This window comes from Ictalurus punctatus, chromosome 12 (assembly GCF_001660625.3).
Source record: "Ictalurus punctatus breed USDA103 chromosome 12, Coco_2.0, whole genome shotgun sequence".
Lineage (NCBI taxonomy): Eukaryota > Metazoa > Chordata > Actinopteri > Siluriformes > Ictaluridae > Ictalurus > Ictalurus punctatus.
Window position 1 is genome coordinate 1691169 of NC_030427.2, and position 20829 is coordinate 1711997.

Below are 20829 nucleotides of genomic sequence, written 5' to 3' on the forward strand. Positions count from 1 at the left end.
ATTTCTCCTGAAGTGGCTAGGATCACCGCATCCCCAACACCCTTCAGTTGCCATATCTGGCCTTGGCAAAACTCGACCCCGTCCGTATCCTCGTCCCCTCCTCCAGGCAGGTGGCATTCCCGGGTGCATGGGGGCCCTCATATGATATATGTAATCCATCTGGTCGGGGTGCAGCATAGTAGTTATGTGTGGGACTTGCTGTTGTGGGTGGGCCTGGTATCCATTGGCCAACAGCATAGGGTCAGCCTGTGCTGGGGCTGACGCTTGTGGATGGGGCACCATCACTGCCGCTTTTTTAATGTGCTCCCTCCTCCGTTCCTTCTCTTCCTGTTTAGTCCTGGTCAGTTCGCCGAGCTGTGCTTTATAGAGTTGGCTCATTAGGGTTTCAGTAGCATCTTTAGCTTCTTTTTTCAGCTTCCTGTGTTGCTCCACGTGATGGGTCACATGTGCCAGAAATGAAGCCCATTCCATTGCGTTGAGCCCCACCACTTCCTCTAACTTCTTCTGTACCTCCCCAGGGAGAGCCTTCTTCAATAGCAGTTTGAACAGTCCCACACTTGCCACTGAATCGTCCCATTTGGCACCCGTTTCATCCCTCCATTTATCTTGAAACTTTTGTATGAAGGTTATCACGTTTTCTTCGTCTTTCAGTTTTATATTTTCAAGCTTCCCAGGGTCCATCTTAGCCGGATACATACTCCTCACAGCATCCCATATTTCTTGTCGGTATAGGCCAAACGGGATGGCATCAGCCTTGGGGTCGTCTATCAAATCCCTGTGTTCTGCCCCATCGAAAATTTCTTCAGCCCGTCCCTTGCCCACTGTTTGGCAGAGAATGGCTTTGATATCGCCTCGCTCTCAGTCCCCACTTGTTCGTCCAGTTCCATGTCTGAACTTACTTGCTTCTTCTTCTGCTGGTGATATATTAGGACTTTTGAGGCCTTACTCAGGCTTTTCACATGTTTTCCTGCTGACTGGTTCAGTGCTCTTCTCGACCTTTGTGATTTTGACTCTCCCAAACGCGGCTTGTGTGCATACTTATTCTTCACAGCAGTCGCCATTTGGAACGCTTGACCTGCGAGATTTTTCAATTCATCCATTTTACCCACTCCGTATGATATCCCGTCCTCTAGCCGTCGAATCCTGCCCTCCAATTCCTTATCCTCCTTGACAGCATATGGGGAGAGCACCACATCCCCCTCTATACGGACCATCCGCCCCACATTGTCTCTCGGCTCACTTTTTCCTCCTCTTTTGGTACGTGGAGCCCCTCGTGCTCCGTTTCCACCCTCGTGCCCTCTCTCGCTCCGACAACTTTCTTGATTGCCCCTGGTCCCATGCCCCTCCTGCTCCTGTATTTCCTCCAGTTCCTTGTCTTTTTGCTTGTGCACCATCGGCCGTGACCCTGGCCTCGGGGTGCTAGTGCTGGGGGGAATCTCCCTGTGCTCCGGCCACCCCGGAGTGCGGGTCCAGTTTTTCATATACTCCTGTAGTTCCCTGTCCCTCTCCTTGTTGCCTACCTGTGGGAGGTCCAGCCGTGGGCTTTCGCTCTCGACCGGGGTTCTATCCTCGTATCCGGCAGCTCCTTCTTCCATTTTGATACGTTCTCCATCCTCCCGCATGCGATGCCTCATTCTTTGGTATCCGGTGAATGTTCCCTTTATGTCCACCTCAGTTTCCTTCCATTCATCTTCTCTGTCTTCCAGGTCTTGCATCATGTAGAGCCCGGCGGGTGGGGCACTTCCGACAGGTCTCACTGGAGGGCGGTACTGAGGATTATATGAGGGCGGGGCCTCGGCCAATTCCTCCTGAATGGCTTCTTTTATCTTTTTTCCTAGGCTTGCTTCCCTTTCTTCTTTCTTCCGTATCACCGCCTCTGCTCGTTCTCTCTGCCGCCTATCCTTCTCCTTCTCTTCTTTCCCTGACTCCACAAACCAGTCCACTATCTTCTCTGTCTTCACACATTTCTCCCTCACTCTCAAGCCTTTTTTCTGTTCATTCCATACAACTAATCTCTCTTTCATTATCTGGCATAGCTGTTCATCAAAAGTACCTTCCTCGGGCCATTTCCACTCACCACTTGTCTTCTCACTCCATTTTTTACAATAATGTCTAATGTCCTTCTCATCTGTACAGTGTTTGCTTATCACCCTCTCTATCGGGCTCATCTTTTTCTTACATTCAGCCATAACTCTGGACGTGTCTCACACCTCTCAGCCCTTAGAGTCGGTCGCACACACCCCCTAAATCCACTAAGTTATGCCTCACAGCCAAATGTTTTCCTCCTACCTTGTCCGTTGTTCCCGCCTGCTTAGCCTATCTCGTACCGATTTATGCCCGCTTTTCCCTTCCGTCCGTACTTGGCCCAGCCAGCCTCCCTAGGGACTCACATACACTCAGAGTACATACATTCAATTTACTTATGATGATTAATTAATTAAGTTAAATGATTCAATTACTCTTATAAGTTTTAAGTTTAACTTTAGGTAATTCACACAGCCTCACACAACAGACAATTCTTACATGTTTACAATATTCTTAGACATAATATTTACCTATTCAACATTACCCAATTTTGGGTAATTAAACAAAAATTAAATTGTATTATTATTCGTCATTTAACTGAACAACACCTTCATAATTTATGGAATATAAATGAAAAGGTCCCAATGGACTGACTCCCTGATTTCTCAACAATTTTGTTATATATTACTGGTCTGGAAGTTCTTATTCACCCAATGGGCAGTCTGACAGATGCCTAAAATATTTAAAAAAAAGAAAAAAATAAATGTTTTTTTTTTTTTAATTTTTTTTGTTTACAATTCTTGCATGCTCCTCCAGTTTTTAAAACAGCAGTTATTGATACCAATAAAGTTATAATACACACAGTCACACCTGACTCACAGAAAGTCCATATCAGATTCAAAACATTAAAACAAATTTAAAAACAAAAATCTCACACTGTTCTATATTAGTCAGCTCAATCTGAAGTGCGCACACACACACATTTTTCTTCTTTTCCTTTTTTCCTTTAAACACAGAAGACAGGCCTGCTTGCGCAGATAAGAACAGATAGGAACACACACATACACCCCTTTCTATCAACAACATCGGCACACTCATATACACATTGTGTCACACACTCTCTTACACATATTTAGTTATTACATACACACCATTGTGGTCTCAGAATATAAAGCGCCTTCACACCAGCTCCGTATGTATGAAGCTTACAGTCACATAAATTAAATACAACTTTTTCAAAAAAAATTATTATTATTATTCTCCCTTTTTTCTTTTTTCCCCTTTTTTCTTTTTCCCTAAATCTTATCAAGCGTCTAATGTATGGAGCTCTCTTGTTCAGAGCACTAATAAATACTTTTTCCCTGTCTCCAAAACTTACACGCTCTCACACCACACTCATATTCTAAGCACATATATTTTAAGCACACACATTTGTTAGTACATATTCCATTCATACACCGGGCATGCTGTATTGCATGACCCGGACCTGGGCCCAGGATTTATTCCCCTCTCTATCCAGCCCTGGAATCTAATCTATCTATCTTTTATCTAATCCTTTTCCAGCGGTATTAGGGGTCCCCACCAATGCAGCCGCCACTAGACTGCTAGTCTAGTCTAGTAGCCGGTATCTGGGGTCTGAGGCCTCATTTTCCACCTGCTTTCTATCCCCGCCCTGGAGTACTTCTCTATTTCTCTACTCTTTTTTCTACCTTTTTTCCCTTCCTCCAGCGGTATTGCAGGACTTTCACTCACACAACACATATACCATTTCTTTATTACAATTATAAAAAGTACATTCTACAATCTACACTTCTCTTACCTCTTCTCACTCACTCCAGGTTCTTTTGGAGACCCACTTAGTCTTTCTTCCCACCCCGGGGCTTCTCAATCGTAACAACAGACCACTAAAACAGAGCTTTGACATAACAGGCGTCTGCAATGCCTTTTCCTATACGGCCTGTCTGTTGCTTAGAGAGCGAAGTCCCACGGAAGAGATTCCAGACATATAGATCTTAGCCCAGTCCCATCTGGGGTGCCAAATGTTGGTTCGAATTTAGCCTATTACCCAAAAACATTTAAAATTCAACTTAGAAGCCAATACTCACATCTACCTCTGAGACCAGTTGGAGATAGAAAAAATACACCAGCCGTGAGTGAGAAGAAGCAAGGGTCCAGCTTTATTGTTTCATTCCACCACACGAGATCCACACCGATGAGAATTCTCAGAAGTGATCCCCATATCCTGAGCTTAAGCTCCAGTATTTATACTGTATTTACACACTAGATAACCCATAGGTTTCCAGAAAAGGCCTATTTCACTTACCCATAGAATTGAAACCAGGGATTTTAATTTACACATAAAATCAGAACCCAGGCATTTCCAACAACCCAGGAAACAAAAACCCAGAGTTTCTAGTTACCTAGGTTGTCAAAAACCAGGATTCTCATTTACCTAGGTTGTCAAAAACCAGGATTCTCATTTACCTAGGTTGTCAAAAACCAGGATTCTCAATTCCCTAGGTTAAAAAAATGACGTAAGCAAGACGACTAAACAACCGGGAGGGACCAGGGTCTTATCGTTATCTCGAGGGGGGGGGGGGCAGCCACCCTTATAACTGGCTTTCTTCATGGTTCTCTAAAAATTAAGGCTTTCTTTGCGAGACGAGAATCTTCACCATCTGAATCATGAGTAAGTTATATTTTCCTTTTTTTCCTGTATTTCTCGTTTATAATTTATTTTCATATTTGCACTATATTTCTTAGTTTATATATATTTATACTACTTGAAAAGCGGTTTACTGTACTTCCAACTTCTTAATATCATTACAGTTCTACTGTCCTGCATATCCTACTATTCTGTTTTTTATAGAGTTTCTCTATTACTATAAGATATTATTAAAGTTATTCATGTGTGTGTATGAGGAAGAGAGAGTGTGTGTTTATGTATGTTGTGTCTACTTGCCCGCCCTTGACTGCACGAGTGTGTGTGTGTGTGTTTTTAGCACTCCTCAGCTCGTACACTTCTTTTTGACTTTTTTTTGACTATTACTGCTCTTAAATTGCTCGTAATTCCAATCTGTCAATGTCCGCCTAATCCCGCTTCTATGTGTCTAGGTGCCCGTTTTTCCTTCTTCTCCCTTATGTTTATTTTATGACATTTTTTATCCACAACAGCAGATTTCCTTCTTTTGTGCTTTTGTAGCAAAGCAGTTAACATTTGCTTACAAAATGAAAGGGAGTCTCTGGTTTTCCACAGAAAGTGGAAGCCTGGCTCTTTCGTTGCTCAATAAGACTATGTGCGTGACTGGAAAATTTTCCATAAAGTACTGGTCGCCAAGTTCACCTATCAGCAAGAGGTCTACGCCCGAAAAAGGCTGGGAGCGGTTTCCCTTCCATTGAGCTTTTGTAGCAAGGCAGATAACAGCTGCTTGCAATATCACGGGCAATCTCTGCTTTTCCACTGAATCTGGAAGCCTGGCTCTTTCCTTCATCAAGAAGACAAGAGTAATGATGCGCTTGAGAAGAGGTTGCGACTTGTAATTCCCCACCTACAAGCCGGAAAACACAAAGCAAACGCACCCTCAACTTGAAATCGCCATTCGTCAACAGTGGGAAGTCTTCTCATCTACCAGTTCCTTCCCTGTTCATCGAGTGACGTCGAGTCGGCATGACGGATTCAGAACTCACAAAGTGGCACTTACCTCGGTCTTTATTTGCTTTAGATCAGGGTTGTCCAGTCTTCTCCAGAATGGGCCAGTGTGGTTGCAGGTTGTCATTCTAACCAAGCAGAAGCCACACTTTAGTCTATTGAAAGCCAAGATCAGCGGATCCAACAATTGGAATCAGGTGTGGCTCCTGCTAGATTGGAACGAAAAGCTGAAGATTGGACAACGCTGCTTAAGACCAATCAGCATATAGACATATTTGCTTATAAAATATAAAACATTGACTATATAGATGGCTGATTGTGGAAAATGTACACCTCTCATCACAGTTTGCATGCTAGCTTGTCGCTAACAAAAGACAGACACGGAGAGACGGCATTTTCTAACATTTTCGCCCCTGTTCACGGGTCAAACGTGCCCTGTTGGATAATGCTGTGTTTACAAACAGCAAAGAAGCACTAAGAATTCAAGTGGGAAGCAGAAAGAGTTGTGGGAGGCCTGCAGAGAAGCCTATGGCACATTCTGTTGACCCATTTACTTTCAGGTAGGTGATTCCTTCCTTTTGTGCCAACTACCATAAAGTAGCTCCAGAAGCTCCGAGTTACAATCCGTGCATTGGCCAGGAATCAAACGCAGGTCAACTACTTGGAAGGCAGCTATGCTCACCTCTATACCACCAATGCCATGCTAGGCAATTCAACTCTGCTGAACAAAAGTTTAAGTATGTGCTCTTCTCATCAGCAGACCATAGGCAAGAGCCGAAGCGCAGCTCTGTCATGGTTTCTGTAGTGTGGTGGTTATCACGTTTGCCTAACACTCATCACTGTAGGATCAGGTCCTCCAGGAACAGTCGCAAAGCGACACCTTGGACAGAGCAGATTTCCTTCTTTTGTGCTTTCGTAGCAAAGCAGTTAACATTTGCTTACAAAATGAAAGGGAGTCTCTGGTTTTCCACAGAAAATGGAAGCCTGGCTCTTTCGTTGCTCAATAAGACTCTGTGCGTGACTGGAAAATTTTCCATAAAGTACTGGTCGCCAAGTTCACCTATCAGCAAGAGGTCTACGCCCGAAAAAGGCTGGGAGCGGTTTCCCTTCCATTGAGCTTTTGTAGCAAGGCAGATAACAGCTGCTTGCAAAATCACGGGCAGTCTCTGCTATTCCACTGAATGTGGAAGCCTGGCTCTTTCCTTCATCAAGAAGACAAGAGTAATGATGCGCTTGAGAAGAGGTTGCGACTTGTAATTCCCCACCTCCAAGCGGGAAAACGCAAAGCAAACGCACCCTCAACTTGAAATCGCCATTCGTCAACAGTGGGAAGTCTTCTCATCTACCAGTTCCTTCCCTGTTCATCGAGTGACGTCGAGTCGGCATGACGGATTCAGAACTCACAAAGTGGCACTTACCTCAGTCTTTATTTGCTTTAGATCAGGGTTGTCCAGTCTTCTCCAGAATGGGCCAGTGTGGTTGCAGGTTGTCATTCTAACCAAGCAGAAGCCACACTTTAGTCTATTGAAAGCCAAGATCAGCGGATCCAACAATTGGAATCAGGTGTGGCTCCTGCTAGATTGGAACGAAAAGCTGAAGATTGGACAACGCTGCTTAAAACCAATCAGCATATAGACATATTTGCTTATCAAATATAAAACATTGACTATATAGATGGCTGATTGTGGAAAATGTACACCTCTCATCACAGTTTGCATGCTAGCTTGTCGCTAACAAAAGACAGACACGGAGAGACGGCATTTTCTAACATTTTCGCCCCTATTCACGGGTCAAACGTGCCCTGTTGGATAATGCTGTGTTTACAAACAGCAAAGAAGCACTAAGAATTCAAGTTGGAAGCAGAAAGAGTTGTGGGAGGCCTGCAGAGAAGCCTATGGCACATTCTCTTGACCCATTAATTTTTAGGTAGGTGATTCCTTCTTTTTGTGCCAACTACCATAAAGCAGCTCCAGAGGCTCCAAGTTAGAATCCGTGCATTGGCCAGGAATCGAACCCGGGTCAACTGCTTGGAAGGCAGCTATGCTCACCTCTATACCACCAATGCCACACTAGGCAGTTCAACCCTGCTGAACAAAAGTTTAAGTATGTGCTCTTCTCATCAGCAGACTGTAGGGAGGAGCCGACTCACACCTTTGTCATGGTTTCTGTAGTGTAGTGGTTATCATGTTTGCCTAAAATGCAAAAGGTACCTGGTTCGAGACCAGGCAGAAACAAGCTAGCAATTTTGAACTTTGCTTTAATAACTGACCGGTTGTCATCACTGTAGGATCAGCTCCTCCAGGAACAGCCGGAAAGCGACACCTTGGACAGAGCAGATTTCCTTCTTTTGTGCTTTTGTAGCAAAGCAGTTAACATTTGCTTACAAAATGAAAGGGAGTCTCTGGTTTTCCACAGAAAGTGGAAGCCTGGCTCTTTCGTTGCTGAATAAGACTCTGTGCGTGACTGGAAAATTTTCCATAAAGTACTGGTCGCCAAGTTCACCTATCAGCAAGAGGTCTACGCCCGAAAAAGGCTGGGAGCGGTTTCCCTTCCATTGAGCTTTTGTAGCAAGGCAGATAACAGCTGCTTGCAATATCACGGGCAATCTCTGCTTTTCCACTGAATGTGGAAGCCTGGCTCTTTCCTTCATCAAGAAGACAAGAGTACTGATGCGCTTGACACGAGGTAGCGACTTGTAATTCCCCACCTCCAAGCCGGAAAACGCAATGCAAACGCACCCTCAACTTGAAATCGCCATTCGTCAACAGTGGGAAGTCTTCTCATCTACCAGTTCCTTCCCTGTTCACCGAGTGACGTCGAGTCGGCATGACGGATTCAGAACTCACGAAGTGGCACTGACCTCGGTCTTTATTTGCTTTAGATAAGGGTTGTCCAGTCTTCTCCAGAATGGGCCAGAGTGGTTGCAGGTTGTCATTCTAACCAAGCAGAAGCCACACTTTAGTCTATTGAAAGCCAAGATCAGCGGATCCAACAATTGGAATCAGGTGTGGCTCCTGCTAGATTGGAACGAAAAGCTGAAGATTGGACAACGCTGCTTAAGACCAATCAGCATATAGACATATTTGCTTATCAAATACAAAACATTGACTATATAGATGGCTGATTGTGGAAAATGTACACCTCTCATCACAGTTTGCATGCTAGCTTGTCGCTAACAAAAGACAGACACGGAGAGACGGCATTTTCTAACATTTTCGCCCCTGTTCACGGGTCAAACGTGCCCTGTTGGATAATGCTGTGTTTACAAACAGCAAAGAAGCACTAAGAATTCAAGTGGGAAGCAGAAAGAGTTGTGGGAGGCCTGCAGAGAAGCCTATGGCACATTCTCTTGACCCATTAATTTTTAGGTAGGTGATTCCTTCTTTTTGTGCCAACTACCATAAAGCAGCTCCAGAGGCTCCAAGTTAGAATCCGTGCATTGGCCAGGAATCGAACCCGGGACAACTGCTTGGAAGGCAGCTATGCTCACCTCTATACCACCAATGCCATGCTAGGCAATTCAACTCTGCTGAACAAAAGTTTAAGTATGTGCTCTTCTCATCAGCAGACCATAGGCAAGAGCCGAAGCACAGCTCTGTCATGGTTTCTGTAGTGTGGTGGTTATCACGTTTGCCTAACACTCATCACTGTAGGATCAGGTCCTCCAGGAACAGCCGGAAAGCGACACCTTGGACAGAGCAGATTTCCTTCTTTTGTGCTTTCGTAGCAAAGCAGTTAACATTTGCTTACAAAATGAAAGGGAGCCTCTGGTTTTCCACAGAAAATGGAAGCCTGGCTCTTTCGTTGCTCAATAAGACTCTGTGCGTGACTGGAAAATTTTCCATAAAGTACTGGTCGCCAAGTTCAGCTATCAGCAAGAGGTCTACGCCCGAAAAAGGCTGGGAGCGGTTTCCCTTCCATTGAGCTTTTGTAGCAAGGCAGATAACAGCTGCTTGCAAAATCATGGGCAGTCTCTGCTTTTCCACTGAATGTGGAAGCCTGGCTCTTTCCTTCATCAAGAAGACAAGAGTAATGATGCGCTTGACACGAGGTAGCGACTTGTAATTCCCCACCTCCAAGCAGGAAAACGCAAAGCAAACGCACCCTCAACTTGAAATCGCCATTCGTCAACAGTGGGAAGTCTTCTCATCTACCAGTTCCTTCCCTGTTCATCGAGTGACGTCGAGTCGGCATGACGGATTCAGAACTCACAAAGTGGCACTTACCTCGGTCTTTATTTGCTTTAGATCAGGGTTGTCCAGTCTTCTCCAGAATGGGCCAGTGTGGTTGCAGGTTGTCATTCTAACCAAGCAGAAGCCACACTTTAGTCTATTGAAAGCCAAGATCAGCGGATCCAACAATTGGAATCAGGTGTGGCTCCTGCTAGATTGGAACGAAAAGCTGAAGATTGGACAACGCTGCTTAAGACCAATCAGCATATAGACATATTTGCTTATCAAATATAAAACATTGACTATATAGATGGCTGATTGTGGAAAATGTACACCTCTCATCACAGTTTGCATGCTAGCTTGTCGCTAACAAAAGACAGACACGGAGAGACGGCATTTTCTAACATTTTCGCCCCTGTTCACGGGTCAAACGTGCCCTGTTGGATAATGCTGTGTTTACAAACAGCAAAGAAGCACTAAGAATTCAAGTTGGAAGCAGAAAGAGTTGTGGGAGGCCTGCAGAGAAGCCTATGGCACATTCTCTTGACCCATTAATTTTTAGGTAGGTGATTCCTTCTTTTTGTGCCAACTACCATAAAGCAGCTCCAGAGGCTCCAAGTTAGAATCCGTGCATTGGCCAGGAATCGAACCCGGGTCAACTGCTTGGAAGGCAGCTATGCTCACCTCTATACCACCAATGCCACACTAGGCAGTTCAACCCTGCTGAACAAAAGTTTAAGTATGTGCTCTTCTCATCAGCAGACTGTAGGGAAGAGCCGACTCACACCTTTGTCATGGTTTCTGTAGTGTAGTGGTTATCATGTTTGCCTAAAATGCAAAAGGTACCTGGTTCGAGACCAGGCAGAAACAAGCTAGCAATTTTGAACTTTGCTTTAATAACTGACCGGTTGTCATCACTGTAGGATCAGCTCCTCCAGGAACAGCCGGAAAGCGACACCTTGGACAGAGCAGATTTCCTTCTTTTGTGCTTTTGTAGCAAAGCAGTTAACATTTGCTTACAAAATGAAAGGGAGTCTCTGGTTTTCCACAGAAAGTGGAAGCCTGGCTCTTTCGTTGCTGAATAAGACTCTGTGCGTGACTGGAAAATTTTCCATAAAGTACTGGTCGCCAAGTTCACCTATCAGCAAGAGGTCTACGCCCGAAAAAGGCTGGGAGCGGTTTCCCTTCCATTGAGCTTTTGTAGCAAGGCAGATAACAGCTGCTTGCAATATCACGGGCAATCTCTGCTTTTCCACTGAATGTGGAAGCCTGGCTCTTTCCTTCATCAAGAAGACAAGAGTACTGATGCGCTTGACACGAGGTAGCGACTTGTAATTCCCCACCTCCAAGCCGGAAAACGCAATGCAAACGCACCCTCAACTTGAAATCGCCATTCGTCAACAGTGGGAAGTCTTCTCATCTACCAGTTCCTTCCCTGTTCATCGAGTGACGTCGAGTCGGCATGACGGATTCAGAACTCACAAAGTGGCACTTACCTCGGTCTTTATTTGCTTTAGATCAGGGTTGTCCAGTCTTCTCCAGAATGGGCCAGTGTGGTTGCAGGTTGTCATTCAAACCAAGCAGAAGCCACACTTTAGTCTATTGAAAGCCAAGATCAGCGGATCCAACAATTGGAATCAGGTGTGGCTCCTGCTAGATTGGAACGAAAAGCTGAAGATTGGACAACGCTGCTTAAGACCAATCAGCATATAGACATATTTGCTTATCAAATATAAAACATTGACTATATAGATGGCTGATTGTGGAAAATGTACACCTCTCATCACAGTTTGCATGCTAGCTTGTCGCTAACAAAAGACAGACACGGAGAGACGGCATTTTCTAACATTTTCGCCCCTGTTCACGGGTCAAACGTGCCCTGTTGGATAATGCTGTGTTTACAAACAGCAAAGAAGCACTAAGAATTCAAGTGGGAAGCAGAAAGAGTTGTGGGAGGCCTGCAGAGAAGCCTATGGCACATTCTGTTGACCCATTTACTTTCAGGTAGGTGATTCCTTCCTTTTGTGCCAACTACCATAAAGTAGCTCCAGAAGCTCCGAGTTACAATCCGTGCATTGGCCAGGAATCAAACGCAGGTCAACTACTTGGAAGGCAGCTATGCTCACCTCTATACCACCAATGCCATGCTAGGGAATTCAACTCTGCTGAACAAAAGTTTAAGTATGTGCTCTTCTCATCAGCAGACCATAGGCAAGAGCCGAAGCGCAGCTCTGTCATGGTTTCTGTAGTGTGGTGGTTATCACGTTTGCCTAACACTCATCACTGTAGGATCAGGTCCTCCAGGAACAGCCGGAAAGCGACACCTTGGACAGAGCAGATTTCCTTCATTTGTGCTTTCGTAGCAAAGCAGTTAACATTTGCTTACAAAATGAAAGGGAGTCTCTGGTTTTCCACAGAAAATGGAAGCCTGGCTCTTTCGTTGCTCAATAAGACTCTGTGCGTGACTGGAAAATTTTCCATAAAGTACTGGTCGCCAAGTTCACCTATCAGCAAGAGGTCTACGCCCGAAAAAGGCTGGGAGCGGTTTCCCTTCCATTGAGCTTTTGTAGCAAGGCAGATAACAGCTGCTTGCAAAATCACGGGCAGTCTCTGCTTTTCCACTGAATGTGGAAGCCTGGCTCTTTCCTTCATCAAGAAGACAAGAGTAATGATGCGCTTGACAAGAGGTTGCGACTTGTAATTCCCCACCTCCAAGCGGGAAAACGCAAAGCAAACGCACCCTCAACTTGAAATCGCCATTCGTCAACAGTGGGAAGTCTTCTCATCTACCAGTTCCTTCCCTGTTCATCGAGTGACGTCGAGTCGGCATGACGGATTCAGAACTCACAAAGTGGCACTGACCTCGGTCTTTATTTGCATTAGATAAGGGTTGTCCAGTCTTCTCCAGATTGGGCCAGTGTCTTTGCAGGTTGTCATTCTAACCAAGTAGAAGCCACACTTTAGTCTATTGAAAGCCAAGATCAGCGGATCCAACAATTGGAATCAGGTGTGGCTCCTGCTAGATTGGAACGAAAAGCTGAAGATTGGACAACGCTGCTTAAGACCAATCAGCATATAGACATTTTTGCTTATTAAATATAAAACATTGACTATATAGATGGCTGACTGCGGAAAATGTACACCTCTCATCACAGTTTGCATGCTAGCTTGTCGCTAACAAAAGACAGACACAGAGAGACGGCATTTTCTAACATTTTCGCCCCTGTTCACGGGTCAAACGTGCCCTGTTGGATAATGCTGTGTTTACAAACAGCAAAGAAGCACTAAGAATTCAAGTGGGAAGCAGAAAGAGTTGTGGGAGGCCTGCAGAGAAGCCTATGGCACATTCTGTTGACCCATTTACTTTCAGGTAGGTGATTCCTTCCTTTTGTGCCAACTACCATAAAGTAGCTCCAGAAGCTCCGAGTTACAATCCGTGCATTGGCCAGGAATCAAACGCAGGTCAACTACTTGGAAGGCAGCTATGCTCACCTCTATACCACCAATGCCATGCTAGGCAATTCAACTCTGCTGAACAAAAGTTTAAGTATGTGCTCTTCTCATCAGCAGACCATAGGCAAGAGCCGAAGCACAGCTCTGTCATGGTTTCTGTAGTGTGGTGGTTATCACGTTTGCCTAACACTCATCACTGTAGGATCAGGTCCTCCAGGAACAGCCGGAAAGCGACACCTTGGACAGAGCAGATTTCCTTCTTTTGTGCTTTCGTAGCAAAGCAGTTAACATTTGCTTACAAAATGAAAGGGAGCCTCTGGTTTTCCACAGAAAATGGAAGCCTGGCTCTTTCGTTGCTCAATAAGACTCTGTGCGTGACTGGAAAATTTTCCATAAAGTACTGGTCGCCAAGTTCAGCTATCAGCAAGAGGTCTACGCCCGAAAAAGGCTGGGAGCGGTTTCCCTTCCATTGAGCTTTTGTAGCAAGGCAGATAACAGCTGCTTGCAAAATCATGGGCAGTCTCTGCTTTTCCACTGAATGTGGAAGCCTGGCTCTTTCCTTCATCAAGAAGACAAGAGTAATGATGCGCTTGACACGAGGTAGCGACTTGTAATTCCCCACCTCCAAGCGGGAAAACGCAAAGCAAACGCACCCTCAACTTGAAATCGCCATTCGTCAACAGTGGGAAGTCTTCTCATCTACCAGTTCCTTCCCTGTTCATCGAGTGACGTCGAGTCGGCATGACGGATTCAGAACTCACAAAGTGGCACTTACCTCGGTCTTTATTTGCTTTAGATCAGGGTTGTCCAGTCTTCTCCAGAATGGGCCAGTGTGGTTGCAGGTTGTCATTCTAACCAAGCAGAAGCCACACTTTAGTCTATTGAAAGCCAAGATCAGCGGATCCAACAATTGGAATCAGGTGTGGCTCCTGCTAGATTGGAACGAAAAGCTGAAGATTGGACAACGCTGCTTAAGACCAATCAGCATATAGACATATTTGCTTATTAAATATAAAACATTGACTATATAGATGGCTGATTGTGGAAAATGTACACCTCTCATCACAGTTTGCATGCTAGCTTGTCGCTAACAAAAGACAGACACGGAGAGACGGCATTTTCTAACATTTTCGCCCCTGTTCACGGGTCAAATGTGCCCTGTTGGATAATGCTGTGTTTACAAACAGCAAAGAAGCACTAAGAATTCAAGTGGGAAGCAGAAAGAGTTGTGGGAGGCCTGCAGAGAAGCCTATGGCACATTCTGTTGACCCATTTACTTTCAGGTAGGTGATTCCTTCCTTTTGTGCCAACTACCATAAAGTAGCTCCAGAAGCTCTGAGTTACAATCCGTGCATTGGCCAGGAATCAAACGCAGGTCAACTACTTGGAAGGCAGCTATGCTCACCTCTATACCACCAATGCCATGCTAGGCAATTCAACTCTGCTGAACAAAAGTTTAAGTATGTGCTCTTCTCATCAGCAGACCATAGGCAAGAGCCGAAGCACAGCTCTGTCATGGTTTCTGTAGTGTGGTGGTTATCACGTTTGCCTAACACTCATCACTGTAGGATCAGGTCCTCCAGGAACAGCCGCAAAGCGACACCTTGGACAGAGCAGATTTCCTTCTTTTGTGCTTTCGTAGCAAAGCAGTTAACATTTGCTTACAAAATGAAAGGGAGTCTCTGGTTTTCCACAGAAAATGGAAGCCTGGCTCTTTCGTTGCTCAATAAGACTCTGTGCGTGACTGGAAAATTTTCCATAAAGTACTGGTCGCCAAGTTCACCTATCAGCAAGAGGTCTACGCCCGAAAAAGGCTGGGAGCGGTTTCCCTTCCATTGAGCTTTTGCAGCAAGGCAGATAACAGCTGCTTGCAATATCACGGGCAATCTCTGCTTTTCCACTGAATGTGGAAGCCTGGCTCTTTCCTTCATCAAAACTATTCCAGAACAGCTATGGACAAAACATCCGACCGACGTAGGGTTGGTTAAATCCGCCGACCTAGCTCAGATTAAGGTAAAAGAGAATGCAAGGTTGCCCTACCAGAAACAGTATCCGTTGTCAGTGCAAGCTAGAGAAGGCATACGGCCCACAATACACGGATTGGTAGAGGCCGGAGTTCTAATCTCCACGCGAAGTCAGTGCAATACCCCCATTTTTCCAGTTAGAAAACCTGACTCAGAGAAGTGGAGGCTAGTACATGATTTGCGTGCTATTAACCAAATTGTGATACCGGAAACACCAGTAGTGCCAGACCCACACACCCTATTGTCGAACATTCCAGAAGGGACCAAATGGTATACTGTCATAGATTTATGCTCAGCATTTTTTAGCGTGCCACTGCACCCAGACTCACAGCATTTGTTTGCTTTCACATACGAAGGGCAGCAGTACACATACACTAGACTTCCGCAGGGATACTGTGAAAGCCCATCCATATTTAATCAGGTACTGGCTCAAGACCTCTCAGCCCTGGAGTGATTTGTAGTGCGTCTAAAGAGCAATGCCAGCACGACTCTCTAAAGGTTCTAAGAATGTTGGCCGAAAATGGCCACAAAGTAAGTAAAGAAAAGTTGCAATTTTGTAGACAAAAGGTGGAATACCTAGGTCGTGTGTTAGAGGGAGAAAGCCGTACTATAGCACCAAAGCATGTAGAGGCCATACGCAAGGCCCCACAGCCAACCACCGTGCGACAGATGTTGGCATTTCTAGGAATGGCGGGGTTCAGTCGTCCATGGATATGTGAGTTCGCGGTAAGGGTCCAACCATTACGGGATATGATTAAGGCAGCAGACCAATCACAGCCAAATGCCCCCCTCGTCTGGACTCCTGAAGCTCTAGCTGCACTCGCAGATATTAAAATGGCCTTAATGACCGCTCCTGCATTGGCTAACCCAGATTATAGCAAACCTTTTCACCTCTATGTATCCGAAAGAAAGGGGTACGCATCGGCCGTCCTAACTCAGCAGCAACAAGGGATGGGGAAACAGGCCATCTCCTATTACAGCACGGCTCTTGATAACGTGGAAAAAGGGATGCCCCCCTGTTATCGGTCTTTGGCAGCGGCCGCATTTGCATATCAGAAAGCGTCCTCAATCACCATGGGGCACCCAGTTACATTATATACGACCCATGCACTGCATGCGCTCCTAACGAGTCAGACCTTTGTGATAACGAACTCCCGTCGAACAGGATATGACTCCATTCTGTCAGCCCCGGAGCTCACCATAGAACGGTGCACCACGGTGAATCCGGCCGATAAACTGGTAACCCCGATAGATGGTGTACCCCATGAGTGCGTAGCAGTATCAGAGATATTTTTGAAAGCGCGTTCAGATTTGGAGAACTGCCCTATTGATAATGCTAAGCATACGTATTTTGTGGACGGTTCCTGTTATCGTACTAATACGGGCAATAAGGCTGGGTTGGCAGTAGTAGAAGCACGACGAAACCCGGCGACGTTTGAGGTAGTGATGAGTGTTCCGCTCCCCCAACCCTGCTCGGCCCAGCTAGCTGAACTACGGGCGTTGACAGCTGCATGTAATTTGGGCCGTAATGAGAGTTGCAATATATATACGGACTCAGCCTATGCTCATGGAGTCTGCCATGTGTTTGGACCAATCTGGGCTCAAAGGGGATTCCAGCGGGCAGATGGGACCGCCGTGACCCACGGGGAAGCGAATTCAGATTTACTATATGCTATGACATTGCCCGCAAAATTAGCTGTAGTGAAATGCAGGGCACATAGGACCGATGACTCCTTTATCACTAAAGGGAACTCACTGGCGGATGAGGCAGCTAAGAAAGCTGCCGTAGGGCCGGGGCAGATGATGGCCCTAACTCAGCCTGGGGAAAGTCCGATGCGGCATCCGCAGGTAGACAATGTGGCCCACTTGGTGGAGCTGCAGAACACCGCAGGTGTGGCTGAAGTATCGGCGTGGATAAAACGGGGGGCGAGAAAAGAGGCGGGTACTGGATTGTGGCGCAGCATAGAAGGATTGTGTATAGCCCCAGCCAGTTACCTCCCGCTCTTGATCAAAGAAGCCCATGGCTTGGATCATGCCCATAGAACCGAAACTATCCGAAAAATCCGTCAGGAATGGTGGTCCCCATTTCTGGCCAGTATGGTGGACTATGCGTTGAATAGATGTGAAGTGTGTATCAAGAACAATGTGCGAAAGAACTTCACTGCTCCTTTAGGACATATTCCCCCGCCGACAGGGCCATTCCGGCATATAATGATGGATTATGTAGACATGGGAGCAGACAACCGGAAAGAAGGGAAGCGCTACATTCTAGTAGTAGTAGACCGCTTCAGCAGGTGGGTGGAAGCAACTGCAACTTCCAAGGAAGATGCAAGGACCGCGGCTAAATTTTTATGTCGCGAAGTCATTCCCCGGTTCGGTATTCCAGATATTCTGAGTTCGGACAACGGTACCCACTTTGTGAATAACGTCATTGACAATGTGGCATCTGCCTTGGGGATAGATCATAAGCTAGGATGTGTGTATCATCCTCAATCCCAGGGCATGGTAGAACGAGTGAACGGTACCCTAGTTAATAAACTGGCAAAAATATGCGAGAGCTCTCGCCTGAACTGGGTACAGGCCTTACCACTGGCCTTGATGAAGATGCGTTCTCAGACCAATCGTATGACGCACTTGACTCCTCATGAAATGCTTACTGGGCGCCCAATGCCTATGGCATTCACCCGAGGTCCATACACAGGGCCGTCTTTGGCACAATTGGAGGACGAAATGCAGGATTATATGCGAACCCTCACCAAAATCCATAGACATTTGTATTCACAGGTTCGTGAGGCAGTCCATGGAGAGAGCGAGGTACGGGAGGACGTGCGCCTAGTGGCACCGGGGGACCAGGTATACATTCGTGTTTTCAAGAGAAAGAGCCCCCTTGCGGGACGTCGGGAAGGACCATTCACCGTGGTCGCTGCAACCCCCACGGCTGTGAAAGTAGAGGGGAGGAATTACTGGTATCACTTGAACCACTGCAGCAGCGCCGAACCAGGTAAGGGACCGCTACTGCAAGACACTACCGACGAACAACCATCGACCTCAAGACTAGACAGTACAAGGAAGCCCACTGAGGCAGTGGTGTTCACTGATAGTGACAGTGATTCGGGTGCATCCCTGAGCCCTGCCTACGGCACTCGAGCCCAGAATAAGCGGCGAGCTGTGGAAAAACTCGATAGACTGTCTCAGTCTGATGCCAGTAGCCTCACCGTTCTCACGCCCCAAATAGAAGTGACGGGTGTAGTTATCTGCCCACAGGAAGTTGTAACCCCAGCAACGGAGGATTTTCTGTCTACATTTGCCACTCTCTGTCAGGACCTTGACGACACCGCTTTGCCTCTGAGCCTAATCAACTCAGATACGCTACAGTCTCTAGCAGCACAGTTGAACTTACCCGAGCTTACTCCTGAACGTCAGTCTCCACATGAATCCTTGCGCACTCCCCTACCCCCGGTTCCGGAGGGGACCGGTGGAACAAGCTCCACAGAATAGTAGCACGTATGTGGGTAAACTGATTTTTACAGCAGGGCTAATAGCACTCTTTTTCTTTTTCTACAACCCAATGTTTAAAAGAAATGCCCTGGATTCCTATCATACATTACGCCCACTAGCGACTGCTACTTCCCGCACAACCCTCTATCCTCGTATTAGGCGTGTTCGATCCTGGACGGCCCCTGGCTCCACTATAGGTTCCCGTAGCTCGATGTGCGCGTTAGCTCTCCTTAGACTCGCCCATGAAGAGTCCCTGATTGGGAGAAGTCCCTATTTGGCCTCATTCACTTTCTCCCCAGCTCGGTCTGTGGAGATTCGCGTAGGACATCTTAGAATTACTGGTAGGGCACAGACGAGTAGGTGCTCCTTCGAGCTGCCCACGATTGGCCCCCTGTGGCTACCGTTCCTTTGCTCGGCTACGGCATGTTCTTACCATGATAGTACAGGGTCACCCTTCGCATCCCGGGCTCTCCACCCCCTCCTCATTGCCCCGATGTCAACTCCGATCGCACATAAATTAATGAAATTACAATATTATTCAATCTCTACCGCTAACACTTCGCTCACGGAGGAGCAGAGTAACATGTACATGGCATTGATGGTCCACACTGCTCGATCTGTGACGGATCGCTCGTGTCTCGTATGTCATGATCGTAGCCTCACCCCCCATTTTTTGCTGCCTATGGGGAACCTCACAGAATGTCTCACCAACCCCTATGCTGTTGATTTTTTGTGTCCTACTGTGTGCCTCCTTGGGGCCCTTTCGGCTGATTTTGGCCCATCGTGGATGCACAATGCAAGCTCCTCATGCCTGTTTCACCCTGTAACCACTCAAGTGTCGACTTTTGTCCGCGTCCAACCATCTCTGCCCTCGTTCTTTCCCATCTGCCTCTGCTCCTCTGTTGGCGTATATCCTGTGGGAAATATGTCTGCCCGATGTAATGTCTCCCTGTTCGCTAATGATTTGCAAATTGAAACCCCCTCTGTTTGTGATTCACCCCCATGCCGTTAGCAGTGGTGTAGCGTCTATTTTGCTCCCGGCCGTGCAGATCAACCGCAACGTGGCATGGATTAATTACATGTGGTACAACGAGCAACGCTTCATTAACTACTCGCTGAGTGCTCTCGGACTGGTCCGTGATCAGCTCCATGCCACTTCCCTCATGGCTGCTCAGAACCGTTTTGTCCTGGACCAGATGCGGGCCCTGGAGGAAGGTGTCTGTACAATGATTGGTCCCGAGTGCTGTGCTGCAATCCCTTTGCACACTGGTTCTGAGGGAGCCCTCTCCAAGGTCCTGGGCCAACTACAAGCCCTCCAGACGGAGCAAGCGGCTAACGCCGGCTTTGGGTCTAGTCTCCGCCTCCCGCCGTGGCTCTCCTGGTTTCTTTCTGGAGATTGGACTGCTACCCTGACCCGCTTGGGAGCGTCCCTGTTCGTCCTCCTTCTCCTTATGGCTCTGGTGGCCTGCTGTGTGATCCCCTGCGCACGGCGGATGGTGATGTCCCCAGCCTCCTTTTCTGGCCAGTATGTTGTTAAGGGTGAGGCGTTACCGCCTCAACGGGGGGTGGTGATTGAGACCATGCGACGGGGGTCAATGAGCAGCGACAGCAGCGACAGACAGGGGTCAATGAGCAGTGACAGCAGCAACACCAGCGTCTACGAGAACATGAGATGGGACATGAGCCAGGACTGATGGGAAAGGGGGCGCAAGGACCCGTTTGTACAAGGTAGTGGCAAGGTAATGGGCCTATCCGAGACAAACGGGACCTATTGGTGTTTTCTATATGTTCATTTGTGTTGCAGATCTACTGAAACTGAGGGGTGAGAAGAAGATATTATATCCGTGCATTGGCCAGGAATCAAACGCAGGTCAACTACTTGGAAGGCAGCTATGCTCATCTCTATACCACCAATGCCATGCTAGGCAATTCAACTCTGCTGAACAAAAGTTTAAGTATTTGCTCTTCTCATCAGCAGACCATAGGCAAGAGCCGAAGCGCAGCTCTG

The 20829-nt window shown here is 46.7% G+C and overlaps 1 protein-coding gene and 5 non-coding genes across 9 annotated transcripts in view; 3 read left to right on the forward strand and 3 right to left on the reverse strand.

Moving 5' to 3' along the window:
• LOC108261189 (NACHT, LRR and PYD domains-containing protein 3) overlaps positions 1–20829 on the forward strand; it is a 264701-nt gene that overhangs the window by 84853 nt on the left and 159019 nt on the right. The gene's annotated exons all lie outside the window — the stretch shown is intronic.
• trnag-ucc (transfer RNA glycine (anticodon UCC)) lies at positions 7668–7739 on the reverse strand. Its single transcript has one exon. It is a non-coding gene; the product is annotated as a tRNA-Gly (tRNA).
• Positions 7836–7908, forward strand: trnaf-aaa (transfer RNA phenylalanine (anticodon AAA)). The gene has a single exon. It is a non-coding gene; the product is annotated as a tRNA-Phe (tRNA).
• Positions 9110–9181, reverse strand: trnag-ucc (transfer RNA glycine (anticodon UCC)). The gene has a single exon. It is a non-coding gene; the product is annotated as a tRNA-Gly (tRNA).
• On the reverse strand, positions 10476–10547 carry trnag-ucc (transfer RNA glycine (anticodon UCC)). The gene has a single exon. It is a non-coding gene; the product is annotated as a tRNA-Gly (tRNA).
• On the forward strand, positions 10644–10716 carry trnaf-aaa (transfer RNA phenylalanine (anticodon AAA)). The gene has a single exon. It is a non-coding gene; the product is annotated as a tRNA-Phe (tRNA).